The following is a 16,021-nucleotide window of genomic DNA, read 5'->3' on the forward strand; positions in this document are numbered from 1 at the left end:
GAAAGAACCCTTTTTCCTTAAAGATCTATGATGGTTTGATTATTTATTCATTGTAGTTCTGTGCAATTTCCACTTTTAAAAATTTGAATCCTATTTCATGCACTGGGTGGAGCAAAAGAAAGTTTATAGTTGTTCATATGGAAAATAATACAGTACATAATAAATGATAAGAATAAGCTGTGTCTCCAGCACTCACAACTGTAAACCTACTTTGCCTCGCCCTGTATTTTAAATATAAGTCAGTGGGAAAGTAGGATTCAATGACTGATTTTCACTTGACAAGATTTTTCAGGGATCCATTTCATTTAAAAATTGAGATTGGTTTCTGTCAAACCTACTTAAGTCGGTTTATTTAAAATGACTTTGTCCTCTGTGATGCATTGTAGATATTCCCTTTTTAAATATTGTGGTAAAATACACGTAACATAAAATTTACCACGTTAACTTTTAAAATCGTACTGTTCAGTCGTGTTAAGTACATTCACATTGTTGTGCAGCCGATCTCCCCATTTCACTTTTCGTGTGAACTGTGACTGAAGTGATGATTTCAAAACCCAGAAATGGCTATGCTGTGCAGTTTGGGGGAAACAGGTTTTTGCCCTGAGGAGTCAGGACTCAAATCCAGGCGCTGGACCTAGTGCCCTGTTCCTCATTACCACCCCAAATGCCTCCAGGTCCACTTGGGCTGCTGTCCTCCGAGTAGAATGCGGGAACCATTTGCAGCCAAATTACTCGGACTGCCTTATAGAACCTCAGCTCCCCGGTTTCACCCCAGGACATTGCATCTGCATTTTAAATAAGACACCGCTGCTCTTCCCCAGGTGACTGACAGAGCTAGACAGATTTAGCAGCACTGCCTGGTTGTTCCTTTCTAGGCCTGCGGAGTTTGCTGAATGCTGCCCAAGCTGCCAGTGCTGACCAAGTGGAGGTTGGCTGACCTTGAGCCTCCCAGTGGGATGGCAAAGCCTGGGTGTGTCCCCAGGGCTCTTGAGGGCCAGCAAGGTCCTCCGGGCAGGGACAGGCCATGAGGGAGACGTGCAGGGCAAGCTGAAGGAACAGAAGGTGGGACAGTTCCCGCTGCCCTTGCCTCGAGGGAAGCCTGTTTCATCCACCATCTGCTGGGATCTGGAAGGGAGCGCCCGGCTTCCTCCAGGCACTGGGGGATTAGCAGTTACTTATCTCAGCTGTTCCTCCACTCTGAGGTGTCCCGGTATTTACAGAGAAGCCAGAAACAGACTTAATTCCTCTCCACAAGCTCTCTCTGTCTCCTCCTGCAGCCCCTGCATTCCATGGGCCAGGAGGGAAGGGAGGCTCTTGCTAGACCAGACAGTGCAGGGGGTGGGGAGAGCCAGCCTTCTTAAACATTTCTATTTTCTTCCCCTACACATTTGTTCACTCCCACTGCCCTCTGGCTGGAGCTGGGTTTCAATTTTCATTAAAAGAAGTGATGTGACTGAGGGATGCAGGCCCCCACACAGCCTGGTGCTCAGAACACAATACCGAGGCATGCCTGATCTGCCACGTGCTTGCCTGTGTTGTACATGCAGCCACCAAAGAGATTACCCAAGGGGGGAGGGAGCTTCAACTCCAATTGGAGTCTGTTCTGGGCAGATTCTGGCAGTCTCTGCCTTCTGGCATGAGAGGACCAACTGTGATGAGCCCTTTAAAAAGACTTGGAAAGGGAGAACAAGGCCAGCAAGTAGTAGGGAGGTGGGAGGCAGGAACAGAACGAAGAAGGGAGATCCTTTTGGGTCTTGGAGTCACATGGGCCTAATAATCGAAAAGCCGAATTTTCACTCTCTTCTATCCTGGGGTAGGTCCTGGAAGTCACAAAGGACTTCTAAAAGTCTTTTTGATTCCTTCAGAGGAGTTTGTCCTTCAAGAATGAAATGCTTAAGTTCGCAGGTTTCTGCTTGGAAGGTATTCCTCTGAGCTCAGATTTGGCTTGCTCCCCCACAGAGGCGGTAACTCTATTTACGGAGTTTCAGTTTTTCGAGTGTTACCTAGAGCAAGCCTGCCTTTGAGAACCCGAATGTGTCATCACCCAACCCAAGCCTGACCGTGTTCCATGCTCCCACGAGTGCTGGAGGGCCTGCGGTAGAGGGAGAGCTGTGAGTTCACAGGGGCTCCTGGCGCTGCTCTTGCTCAAAGACGTAGCAACGTGGAGCCTGTCTTTCCCCCATTAAAGAGCAGGCATACATCTAACCCAGAACAGCAGTAGCAATAATGCCAATCAATCACTGACATTTACTGAGCATTTAGGGAGGCTGTGCACTATCTTGGGACTGTAGATGTGCACATGGTCCTAGGGAAGCTTTGTAGGTGCAGCTGGACTGCTGGCCGGCTGCAGAGCCTCCATTCACAGAGCTGCTCTTTGATGTGATGTCACCAGCTGCATAAGAAAGGTGCCATCTCTAGCACAGAAAGAGGTGCCACTGCCTCTAGGTGAGGATGTTGTCATGGGAGTTCATCAGAGGATGTGGTCTTCTTTTTGAGTCTCTTGGAACAATTTCCTGTCTGGTGTTACAACCAAGAGCAGTAGCACTTCTACCGAATGACTGGTTTGTTTTGATCCCGTGGATCCTGAATCTAGTGACCAACCAGGTTTTCCCTTTGGCTAAATGGCTAAGGAAAATCCTAAAACCACATGTTTGATCCAATTGTTAACGTGATTATAAATTATTGTGATTTCCTTTATGGACCTACCTTTATTTTTCATTTTTCTATTTCTTCCATTTTTAACTTCTATTTGTCTGTCTTTGTAAGGTCTGTATATCCTTTTGTGGGACAAGACAAAGGATGGATTGATGGACAGATGGATGGATGGATAAGAATGTGCTTCAGAGACAATGGAGAAAATATTTGAAATTAGAATTGGCATGGTCATTGTACAGGTAGCTGGGAATCTGAGCTGAATATCTGTAGGGTCCCTCTATCTTGATGTAAGCATATATTAAGGAGAACACTCACTGCCTATATATTATCATACCACTTTGACTTCCCTTTTAACATCACAGAGAGTATCAATGTAACTGGCCATCATTGTAGAAATAACATGTGCTTTTTTGGTAAACTAGCAAACACTAAACAGGAAAGCACAAAGAAACAGACATGTCTGGTTGGGTTTTTAAAGCCCTATATTTTAACCTCCCTAAAATAAAACTTAATGTGATATAAAATTTATGAGGCCTCGGCTTCCATAGCTACTTACAGCCGCTGGGTAGAGAAAAGAAAATAGCTTCCTATTCTGGTAGTTGCAAGAATGTACACTTGTTCTTCAGAGAGACATGCAATGCAAGGAATTTGCATTAAAAGCATTTCTTGATTTTACTATTGTAATCCAAATTATCTCTAGTCAACAGCTGGACCCGAAGAATGCCCAACTAGGGGCAGGCTGTGCCCTAGGGATTATACCACCCATCTTTCACTTGTATTTTAGAGGGTGGGTTTTAGTTTCCAACTCAGCTGTTGAACTCTTTCAAAACTACAGTCTAAAAACAGAGCTCTCACAATAACATAATACTAAGCCATGTAAGTATATTGCTGAAGGCTTTTTCTTTATGCAGTGAGTTTGAAAGCAGGTGTTCTGGGAACATGTATATAACTTCTCTTCATGAAGACTACAAATGACCAATTTATCTTACTGTCACCATCTCTAATTTAATTTCATAAACTGAAAAATCATAAAAATAAAGGCTTTGCCTAAAGTCAGTCCTCCGTGCCACCTAGGGGAAGGAAACGGAGATTATGCCTCCAAAATAAAAGCAACCGAAATGCCTTCTCAGGTGGCACTGTCACAAATAAGTAGGTCTGGGTGCCTTGGATGTTGCAGAGAAGAGGCAGCCCTCCGGAAGAGAGAACAGAGTCTACCACTAACCCATGATGTGACTTTGCAAAATGATCAGAAAAAGTCTTGAGCATGACCCAAAGGAGGCAACCCAGTACAGTGTATCTCAGGAGAAATACCTGCCAGAACTGGATAGACCTAAATTGAGAACATTCTTTGTGGACGAACAAGAAGGGATCCTCTGATAAGTTAACTGTTTTACAAATGCTATTAAAATATGCAATTTTCCAGGGAGAGATTCCATATATATAACTGCCACAAAAGATTCATGCTAGGTTCATCTCTCCACCATGGCTACAGCCATCTTCTCTCTGTGTCCTCGGTCCCATGACATGGGAGTCCAGAGCTATACTCCTGAGGGTTCAGAAAGGGAGCCCTAAAACCCTAAAGTAACCTTATACCCAAGTCTGGAATAATCAGCCACTGTTGGTGTCCACCCAGTGATCCTGTCACTAAGCTATGGGCCCACGGTGCTGGGTGGTGCTGAGGAGAGGATGATGGGAACAGTATGCAACCCCTCTGCCCGTCCCATGAGTTTCTACCTGAATAGAACACCGACAGAGATCAACCAGAAACACGTGCTGATACAGGTGCGAGGGCTGAGTCTCTGCTTTCACAATGGCAGTGGAAAACCTTATATAAGCTATGCTCATGATGCCCACCTCAGGGATGTGAGCCCCAAAGTGGTGATGGAAAGGGCAGAAATGACCCATGGAGCAGAGGCTCATGGAGCAGAGACTCACGGAGCAGAAAGCAGTGTTTATTAGAACAGCTCTAGTGTTTGGGAAGTGCCTGCACCTCAGGCCTAAATATCACACCCTAAAACATCATTCCAGAGCTAATCACTGTATCTAGTCAGATTCTTCTTTGATTTATCTGGAAGCTAACCTTTATTCTGATTAAATATGAAAAATGAAATGTTAAGCTTGCCAGCTATCTTATCTGGAACATGTTTGTGTGAATCTGAGAGAATCAGTCAGGAGTAAAAGATTTATTGTTTCTATTTCCGGTGTGTCATACAGCCATCACTTGGGTAGGTCAAGTACACCTGTCCAAAGCATCTGATTCTCAGTCATGCAGACAGGGTTTTAGAAGCCTTAAAGTTGGGGTTGGGCAGTGGCTAAGATTGACAGATGTTCTTCATTTTCTCAGGTATTTGTGGGTGTGGAAGGTCTAGAAACATTTCATACTGTCACCACACTGAAATTGTGACAAGCAGGAATATACTGTTTACAAAATTGTGGTATGCTAGGAAAATATAGTATCCTATTGTCAGAGTTTGTGTCATTCCCAATAAAGTATTTTTTATCCCCCTAGTCTCTGTGAACATCATTTAAATTCTCACCATCAACCAAGAAAACATCCAGGTCTCAGTGACTGATTTTGAGCAAAGGGCTTGAAATAATTTCACTAGTAGAGTCAGGCTTGCTGTTACCTGTGGGGAAACTCTCTCATTTTAGAAATAATTAGCAAAATATTTCAGATAGATAAACTCTTTAATTAAAAAATAAAACATTACTTCTAATAAATAAAATCAAAATAATGGTGCTTATTGTGTAGCTATAGATCTGAACAAGAGAAAATTTTAATTTTGTAGCCAAATGGATGGGGTTCCTCTGAAATCAAGGTGTGGTTAAGGCAATCTCTCTGTCTAACTGATACTAGTTAAATGCCTTCTCTGGGCAAGGCATTGTACCAGGCAGAGCAAGGAATGTTAGAATAAACGGGACAGGGCTTACACACCAAGACAATGTTTATACTACACTAGTGGTGCACCAGTCTAGCCATCCACCACAAAGATCTGTGCTAAGCAACATAAAAGAGGTATTCAACAAAGGCTGGGAGTGAGGGCGGAAAAAGGGAGAGAGCCCTGCTCATTGGACACTTGGTCAAGGTTTCATGGTCGATAGATTTTGAGCTGAGCCTCTAAGAGCTATTTGCCTTATAAGTTCCCTCCCAGCTCCAACACACCAATTCTGCATAATTTTGTAAATGAGTTAAAGAGATTGCACAGTACTACTGAGGGACAGAGAGGTTTCAAACATTAGAAAAAACTGGGGGGAAATAGTTAGCAAGATTTAGTATAGTGTGCTATATTTGAGAAATTATTTTCTACCCTAATCATTTTTTAATGGGGAACATAGACACAGGTACGTTGTTCCCCTTTGGAGTAATTAGTGTCTTTAACAGATACTTGCCGAGTGCCCACTATGTACCACTTGCTGCACTCCTGGGGAGATGACCTGAGGTTCTATCAAGTCAGAAATAAGCACACTACTGAAGGCCCCAAAGACATGGTGATTTCAGATGAAAAGTGTACGAAGCGTCTGCGTGTGTGTGTGTGTGTGTGTGTGTGTGTGTTTTCAAGGGCAGACACGTCTTAGTCTTCATGAATTGAAAGCTAGCAGAGACCTTAGAGAGAATTCTTCCCCACTTACCACAAGTCACTGCCCAGGAATGATTGCAAAAATCTCCAGGGACTGAGAAGTTGCAAGTTCATCTGAACTTAGAAACCTTATCTAACCAAACACACTGAAACTGTATGTGTTTATAGCTCAGGGATGAAGGTTGAAGGACAAAAAGAAAGGAATCTGTTACATTCGCCGTTTCATATTTATGTATTGTTTGAATGTTTTTCCAGACCCATGTACTAATTTTATAAATTCAAGAAAGGAAGAAAAAATCTAATTTAACATCTCCTTGCTTGAAGCCCAGCATGTTTTTGTCTTGCTGACCCAATGGAGGTTTCTTCCTAATAACCTCTGCATCCTTGGAGAAAAACATTGCATCCCAAGGGTTCTTTGTAATGTCTTTCACCAGCAGTGCTGATTTTAAAGTTGTTTTCATATTTGGTCAATAATCTAACTCTGCTCCAATAAAATTTGCAATAAATTTTCTTTTAGCCAAATTGGTTACATGTTGGATTTTTGTTTAAATGGAAAACAACAACCATTGTTTGGAGAATTGAACTCGTCTGAATATACCCACACGAAACTACAGAGAAGATAATTTAATTTTCTTTGGTGCTTCAGAAGTTCTTTACAGAATATTCTCATTTGGAAAACAAAGTCCTGTCGCACTCGATTGGCATGATATATGTGACAGATGTAGAATGTTGAGCTAAACTCAAATTGTGACATCCCGAGAAGTTGCTATATGAATTAATTGTTGGTATCACCACACCCATTATCTCTTTATTTCCCTTAAAAATCAAGTATGGATCCGACTTCTGGTTTTACTCAAGATGGAGCATCCTATTTCTTCCAGGTTCTCCATCTTACAACTGTGGACACCACAGCAAGCAAGCATAGGAAGTCTCAGGGGTGGAAAGAGGTGAACTGCCTGGTGAGTTTGGGACTGAGAAATAGCATGGTGAGGAGCTCCGCTGAGAAGCTTCCAGTATCCGTGGGCATGTGTGCTGAGTCAGGTATGATGACAGTAGGCACACCACAGGGTGACGGAGGAGCCCAGGAGGAGGCTCTTTTCTAAACCTACTTGAGATGGAACCTGGCACCACGAGCAGGCTCAGCACCGGAACCTAAAGATTAGAGAGGAGTGACACTCCCAATGAATAGCATGCAGGCTTTTAACAACATACCAACTGAGCTACTCCAGGAGCAGGTGAACTCTTTGAACCAAAAGGCCTATGTTGCAAACAAAGACAGCTGTCTCTCACTAAGCTCACAGGGCCTGAGGGCCTCTGCTGGGAGTACCTAGTAGAAAAGCAGAACTTAAAGGTTGGGATGTTAAGTTTCCTGCTCTGGTCCAGATCCACAGCTGACTGAGTGATGGTTAGCCTGCGATATAGCACCAGGAGAAAGTATCTATCTATGAGGCTTGGATGTTGGCAGCCAGGAGCAAGTGGCAAAAGTGGTGCAAGTGATGGCCAGAGTGGCCTGGGCATGGCAGCTGCCCAAGAAGCAGTCCACACATTACCTGGCGCACCTGTGAGACCCTCCTTGAGGGTCTCCCTTATTAAGGGAGTGTAGAAGAGGTGGGAACCTTACAAAGCAGGAGGGCATGAGAGATAGAGAAGAGAACAAGAATAGCTTTGCGGATAAGAGTTCTCAAGCAGACAGAAATCTGGCCAGTGGTTCTCAATCACTACATGGAATTGTCTGGCAGGGCGAAGAGGGTGATGCCTGGGTCTTGCCTCCGTGAGCAATGAACTGAGAAAGAATTCTTGTTCTGTAACACAGGGGTCCCTAACCCCAGAGCTGCCCATTGTCCCCTCCTGCCCCCTGTCTTCCACAAAACTGGTTCCTGGTGCCAAAAATTTTGGTGACTGTGCTGTAACAGATGATCTTCAGATTCTGTTGAGTTACACTTAAAAAAAAATTAAGGTTTGTGTGTAGGTTGAAGGAAGGAAAGAAAGGGATATGTAGCCTCTGCTCTGGGCATGAAGTACTCACATCTATGTGTCAATACAATGGAAAACAATTTAACTTTGGCCGAATGAAGGAGGGGAAAATCACAGTGCATCAGAGACCCATGCTGGACTTGCCACTCTGCCCTGCCGTCATAGTCGGGCGAGATTCCTATCCTGTGCTAATTTATGGATTTTCTCTAGTAGAAAGTAGGATGTGAATCTCACCTCCAAAGTGAAGTTGAGATATTCAAGTTAAGGAATATGGAAACAGAAATAAAAGGCAACCAATCCACAACCAGAGTTCTTAAAGTGTCAGCAAGTCCTCAAAGCTGATGTGTCCTATTTCATATACATGAAAAGAATATAAGACAACATGAGGCCAAGAAGATAAACACCGTGGTTACAATTAGAAGCTCTTTTGGAGGTGTGGTCATGTCGATGTGTGATACGATATAGTCGGAGCATTTCACGAAGCACCAGGAGGGCAAAAACCCCCTCTCTTCAAGGAAAAAGCCCCATGCATGTCAGAAAAATGCTCATAGTATCTGGCTACCTAGTTCCCCAGCTGGGTGTTCTGGAGGGCAAGGGGGTCTCTGGGAATACTTGTCCTGATTCCTTCTCCTCAGTTCCCAAAACCGCACTCCTTCGGTTCAGCTAATTAAAGACTCATTTGAAATTATTAAGATATTCCTTTCTTTCTTGTCTCCCCATAAGGCTAAGCCTATTATATTACAAATACACATTGTTCTCAGTTACTTAACTTAGGTTTTACACAGCTTGATCACCTAAAAGTAAAAAGATTCAGAGTGGAGCCAGAAGCAGTAGATCTTTTTTGCTGGCTGAAGGTGCCCTTCGTATTGTATCTAGTTTAAAACCACAAAGACACAGAGAAGAATGCTAAGTGGCACAGGGCATGTGTACTTAGAAGACTACTGGGGAACTTGACGGTGAAAGGAGAAAATTGTGTGTTATTTTTATCAAGTGCCCTCCAGCAGGCAACTGTTGACTGTCACTTGTCTCCATAGCTGGAACTCTGCTATGACCACACCTCCTAGTATTCATCTGAGAAAAGGATAAGACATGATCTCCAAGGACTTTGTCCAGACAATCACTGTTGAATGGAGAAAGAATTTACTAGGTTGAAGTAATCTGGAGAGGCTTCCTGAGGGTGGCAGTGTTTGGTCTTGAAGTCTAAGTGGAGTAGACCAGAAGTACAAGAAAGGGAATGGCAACCCAAATAAACGGCACAGAAAAAGCAAAGCCACAGAGGTGGGAAAGTTCAAGATGTTTTCAATGGAAACTAAGGAAAAGGGCCTGGTTGAAGCAGAGATGCTCAAGGATATAGCTTACTAATAGCATTTAACAGTTTAATTAAGAAGGAAGGACATCATTCCAATGGCACTTCTTTACCAGAAACTCATCTTTTAACCAGAGGCCATGATAATATCAGAAGCACAAGGGTAAATGTAAGTCACAGAAGAGGCTTGTTTGGGTGCAAACATTGTAGCAATTAAACACAGTATACAGGTGGTTGGCAAAAGCCCCCGCCCCAGGGAAACTCAGCATCCACCTGCTCCAGGCTTCTTCCCCAGCAGATAAACATTTATGGGGGCATTTTGCCCCTGAGAGCTCTAGCTGCCCAGCCATCTTTATATGTTTCTCTAGTCAGTTCATGATTTTATTCTCCACATTATTTCATGCCATCTCCAGTCTCTTTGAACTGTCAATGAACTCCCACTCCTGAGCCAGACTTGTGAAAAGGAGTATTAGAAATGTGACTAGTGGGTGAATCCCAGCCATGATCTGGAGCCTGAAATGACCTATCTGCAGCAGCATCATTTTCTAGGACTTGTGCTTTCCTTCCCTGAACTTCTCCTTCCACACTTTGCACATACTGACTCCAGGGCTTTTTCTCCTCTGCCCTATCTACTCTCCCAACAGTGGTGTGCCAGTAAGTTGGCTCTCTAAAAAAAAAGAAATAAAGCCTTGATTTGTAGTGTTTATTGATTTCTGTGGTAAAAATACTCCCACCACAGCTAATTGCAAGCTGCTCCCAGCTTGTAATATTTACCAACCCACCAGAAAGTCTGGGTGCCTCACTTTCTGAGTCGCCCCTGTTGCACCATGCTCCCTACTCCTTCCCCAGACAGCTCTTCTGATAGGCCTCTGCTCTCTGGCCTTTGTAGGGATCTTGTGCTTGATAATAGGATTGCAGCAACCAGGATCGGATGACCGAAGTATCCTTGTCACTGCCGGTAGACCTGTGTGTTAGAATGTGTCCTACTGTTCCATGTGTTGGGGTTCACCTTCCATCTCCTGTGAAGTTCAATATTCTAGCAGAACCAGGTTATGTTTGAAGAGCACAACAAGAGTCATTGAAAAGCCTCTTCCTTCCTCAATGAATATCTGGTTCCTGAGTATTCTGGGCATACTCCTTTTGTACGTTTGACAAGAGGCAAGAATTCTTATGCACTCCCCTCTCTGTGCTTGATAACTACAAGCCACATACAATTACTTGGGGATCTGGTTAAAATGCAGATTCTAATTCAGGAGTGGAGAGGGAGCTGACAATTTGCACTTTTAACAAGCTCCAAGAAGATGTTTGTGTTGCTGGCCCAAGGACTACCGTTTGAGTAGCATCAGACTAGAAGACTCCCAAGGTCCTTTCCAGTGTGGCTGTGAGCCCCATGCGGAATCATGAGACCCTGCCTGGTGTGCAGGCCTCTCCTTTTACACCCAAAAGTGCTGAGAATTCTAAGAGGTCTGCCAGCCCTTCACCTCTGTGACCCCACTGTCCTCACCTTTTGCCATATCTTGGCTCAATTCTCAATTATATCAATTCTGACTTGCTTTGTTAATACTTCAGGAATAAAACAAAACCAAGGAATAATCACAAAACCAAAAGTAGTTCATGGAAGTGAGGGGGGAGTGGAAGTTAATAGTTATCTTCTTATTGAAAAGTTTTGAGAATATGAGAGGAATTGAATTAATTGAATTAGTGCATGTACAGCTTTGCAAGCAGCCATCTAGGAAACAGGGCTGGATGTAGGCAGAATTTTTCTATAGTCTTGTAACACTCAGTTGGATCACCACTGGAAATCGAAGAGCCCATGTTTTTCTTCTACTGAGCATTTATAGCTAAAAAATCCCCATGTATATATAAAGCAGTGAGGTCTGAACTTATGTTATTTTAGCATATGGTATTATTTCTGATATGCAAATTTTGGTAGATATTTTGGGCAGTTAGGGCTAAAAATTGAAATAAGAAAAGCTACCTCCTACATTCTACTACAGTAATTTTTCCCACATAAAGTTAATGTTTTCAAATTGTGCATGCTTTAATCACTTTCATTTTCTATTGTCCTATCATCACTTTACTGAATCAACATATGGCAGTTATACTGAAAAACAGTGCTCATGATTCAGCAGCTCAGTAATCAGGCCTTTCTAACTAGAGGGGAAGAAATAAATCTTGAGATAAGGAGTCAAGTCTTAGGTCTTCCAAGTGCATTTCTCAGAATGCATGCATTCCAGAATTTTCAACTAATCTGAACTTAGTGTGATATCCAACAGCATGAAGAGAAGATTTTAGAAGAAGCATTTAAGATCATATCTGCAACAAGAAAATTATTAGCATAGCAGACTGATTTTTTATTGACAGATTATTTTCTTTCTTGACAGGTAAATACAGTTCACTAAATAAATATTTGCAATCATTAAATAAATATTTGGATATCAACCGTGTGCAAGACAGGCTGAACCAAAAATGAAGGAGTCGTTCTTCAAGTTTCCCATGTTTTAAAGTGTATTTTCTATTTTTCTACCTATCAATGTTTCTCTTGGAGGTGCCCAATCTATGTATCTTATTATGCATAAAATGGCCACATTTTTGCTCATTTACCACAACTTCCTTGAAACTTTGGAAAAACCAAGTCAACTTTTTTTTTAGTAAAATAAGTATTTCTCAAATGTGTCTTTTTCTGGGCTTGAGTTATGTGAAAAGCATCTTTAAAATAGTCCCTAGTACACGCAACCTGATACACAGAGAATGCTGATTTTGTGAATAATTCCCTGCTTGTTTAGTATGTCTGAGCACTTGGGTTTCTGATGAAATGGATACTAGGACCTCACCCTTTCCATCAAAAGTCTCAATTCTCTATGTGCATACATAGTACTTTCATGTTAAAAAACTATTGATTGTGAAATGCACCATTGATTCAATAACAGATATTTGGGGAAAAAGAAGCTTCTCTATGGGATGTATACCTGGTTAATGTTAATGTAGAGAAAAAAAGTACATCTTAGAATTAGGTAGTGTAATGTTCTCATAAACATACATATACGTACACAAGCAAACCCATATATATTTTAATCTCTCCTCTCTCTCTCTCTCTCTCTCACACACACACACACACACACACATACACACAATCTATGTGGGAAAACCTCCAACATCACAGTAAATATATTTCAATTTCACACCCTGATTAACACATGCCATCCGTAGAAGCACACTTCTCACATGAGTGATGTAATTTTCTCAGTTTAGGTGCCATTTTCCCTTCTTTAAATATTTTAGTGCAAATGAGAATTTTAGTGTGACGATATCATGGGAAGTTTAAATTTATGGAGTCAGGAAATTCCCAAGGTACATGAAGAACTTCTAAATATCACATGTACACACAATGGCTGAGTGTAAGTAGCAGTGATGATCCCATTGTTGATTTTTGTTGTGTTTAGAACTATTGAAATCATAGGACAAAAGAAACTGGATTCTTTCTATGTCGATTTATGTAATTTAAATTATTTAGGGCCATTTTCTAAAACTCAATAAAAAATTAGATGTGACATTTTTGGAGGGAAAGTGAAACATGGTTCCTAACCATGAGAGAAAAATATAAGGCAAAAGATAACACAGAAACAGGAACAGAAGATGACACAGCCATCTGTCAGCCTCCCAAAGGATATGTTGGCTTTCATGATGGTGCTTTCTGTTTTCTTTTTCAGTGCTCTCCTGGGCAGCGTGCCGCTCAGTTTTCAACATTCAGGTAGAGGACTGAGGTAGACACTACTGATCAGAGTCACTGGCTTTGGGTACCACTGACAGATAGCCAGGCTTGTCCACGCACAGACTTTGGACAATGGTTTTAAAGCACCAGTTTAAACCCAAGATAAGAATCTTAAAGCTGAAGAGCGGACAGACTTTTTACATGTATGTATGTATGTATATATGTATATGTGTATGTCCGTATATAAAAATTCAGGGCAAAACACCCTATTGACAAAGTCACTAGAGAAAGTAAAGACTTCTGGTTCCAGCAAATAGTGTAACAGCATAATCTTAAACTATCCCAAGGCAGACAACTATAATTTTTTTGTAAGTGTATAGAAGTCTCTGTAAGAAAAGGAAATCTCTAGATGCTAGAAGTGAAGAGGAACCCAAAAGCCTGAGAGGTAAGAATGTGTTCTGAGGAAGGGGCTATTCTAAAAAACAGCTACCCACTGCAGTCACATAAGGGCTTGACTGTTTTTTTCCTCTTAGGTTGACTTAACATTATATAAATTTTACCTTAGGATTACAAATACCATGTGCATGTATTTTAAATGTGTATCTTGATGAGTTTTTTGAAAAATGCACACACGCATGTAACCAATACCCCCAGTCAAAACATAGAGCACCCCCCATCGCCCCAGGAAGTTTCTTAGGCCCCTTCCAGCCAGTCCCTGCACTCACAAGCAATTATTGTTCTGACTCCCATCCGCATGGATCCTTATCTCCATGTTCCTGAATCTTATGTAAGTGGAGTCACAATGTATGTATTCTTTTGTGTGTGGCTTCTTTCAACAATGGGGGAGGCAAATCCAGATACCTGCATATAACTGTGCCAAAGAGGGTGGTTAACCAACAAAATGTAATGACGATGACAAAGGGCTTTTATGAGACTGGGACCCCGCACTCTACTGTACTGTAAAGGGGACACGGAGGACTCCAGTGTCAGTCTCCTGTTCTGTCTCATTAAGACACTCTTGGTAACACTTAACCAGCATGGGTGAGGAAGAGTGTATTGGGTTCACCTTCGTAGTACAAATTATTCCTGCCACACAGGCGTGGACCTATGTGCAAATGTTGACTTTTTCTACAAGGATTGGTTTCAAGATGCGGCCTTCACAGGACCGCCTTATTTATAGACCTTATTTATAGACCGCCTTCATGCATCGAGTCTTCATTATTGCATGAACCCGAGTAATCCCACCGCTGCTTGTTTCTAACATGGACTTGATGGCTCTTCTCTTTCTCTGGAGCTGTGGGCCAGGCCAGCTGCCTTCTGTTTTCCTGGGACAAAGATACAGGAAGGCTTCAACATTTAGTTTCCTTGTAAAATTCCCTTTCTGTTTGAAGAAGCTTTTGTGCAACACATAGATGCCTCTTCCAATCAACAATAGCACAGAACTTCTATTTGGTTATTTTATTTCCAAAACTGCAGGAATTACATGCACTGCAAGCAGTCTGGAGTGGGGAGAGGCTGTGAGAGGGATCCTAGACTGGTTGCCTTTTACCTTTTCTAAAGATGGCAATGATGACAGAGGCCAGGAAACATGATGGCATTACTTTGTCTCTTCAGATATGGCAATGAATGGATGGATTTTCTTCATGCCTGGGGAGAAGCTAAAATACTCAACTACAAATACTCCACCTGCAAGGTTTCCTTTCGCATGTCACTGCATTCAGGTGAATGAGTGTTTGGGACCTTCCTAAGTAACGACTGATGCCGACCCCGAGCAACACATAAACCTGCAGGCTGTGGCACCCTTCAGGTGCTCCGAACATCTGTAAACCATCTCTCCTGTGTAGTTCAGTGGAGCCATGCTAGCTTCCCAGGCTTGGCAAGAAATGCAGGTGATGAGATCCAAGCACAGCTCAGCCCACACACCAAGCAGGTGACCTCAGCTGATGAGCTATCTCACAGCTCCTCTCCCCATGTGAACATCTCTGTCAGTATGTGCACTGCTTTTGTCCCAGTGGTCCAGTTTTAGATGCTTTGGTTAGTCCACAACCGCCAAGGTCTTTACTGGAAGATCCAGGCAGGTTTTAATCTAATCCCAGCAGTTTAGGGCTGGAATGGCCATTACAAGGCTGCTGGAGTTCAGACGTGTGCTGTGGGATTCCTCAGTCTAAAATACCGTAGATACCTTCTGTATGAAAGCAGATGAAGGAGGAAAACACTTCAGCTGGGCTGAGGCAGGAGCGGGGAGGAGAAGGGAGGTGAGCAACATCCCCCTGCCCCGTGCAGGAACGGAGGACTCTGGGCTCCAGTGCAGGACAAACAGGCTGTGGGAACAGGCCCTGGGATGGTGTGGGGACAGCACTGAGAAGTTCCAGACTCTGACATCAGCAGGTCACAGCAAACGGTGACGAGGAGCAGCGAGGGAGCCAGGGAAGGGACTGGGCCGAGAGATGGGAAGAGAAGAGAGGTCTTTGGACAGCCAGCCGCCAGCGCGGCTGCCCCAGCAGCAGGTGCTGCGGCGGCGCAGACGCCTGCGGCCTCCCTCCTGGTCCGAGCAGTCGCAGCTGACTGGTGAGTCAGCACCAGGCAGTCATTCATCCTTTTCTGAAGCCAAGTTTTCAGTCATTTCTGAAAAAAAAGGGAAAAGGTTGAGGAAGAGCTATTTTTTTTTTTACCTTCAGAGCTGATGTGAGTGAACCCATTATGTTACACTAACCCATGTAAAAGCAATCACGTCTTCAGAGCAGCATGGCGCTGAGGGTCGAATGCCACTTGAATACACTTTGTCCATCAGAGATG

The 16,021-nt window shown here is 43.0% G+C and overlaps 1 long non-coding RNA gene across 1 annotated transcript in view; it reads left to right on the forward strand.

Moving 5' to 3' along the window:
* Positions 1-13,401, forward strand: part of LOC118501799 — a 35,288-nt gene extending 21,887 nt beyond the window's left edge. Inside the window, exon 2 of the long non-coding RNA XR_004904455.1 lies at positions 13,224-13,401. This is a non-coding gene — a long non-coding RNA (uncharacterized LOC118501799). The remainder of the gene's footprint in view (positions 1-13,223) is intronic.
* Positions 13,402-16,021: the final 2,620 nt, after the last annotated feature.

Source organism: Phyllostomus discolor, chromosome 1 (assembly GCF_004126475.2).
Source record: "Phyllostomus discolor isolate MPI-MPIP mPhyDis1 chromosome 1, mPhyDis1.pri.v3, whole genome shotgun sequence".
Taxonomy (NCBI): domain Eukaryota; kingdom Metazoa; phylum Chordata; class Mammalia; order Chiroptera; family Phyllostomidae; genus Phyllostomus; species Phyllostomus discolor.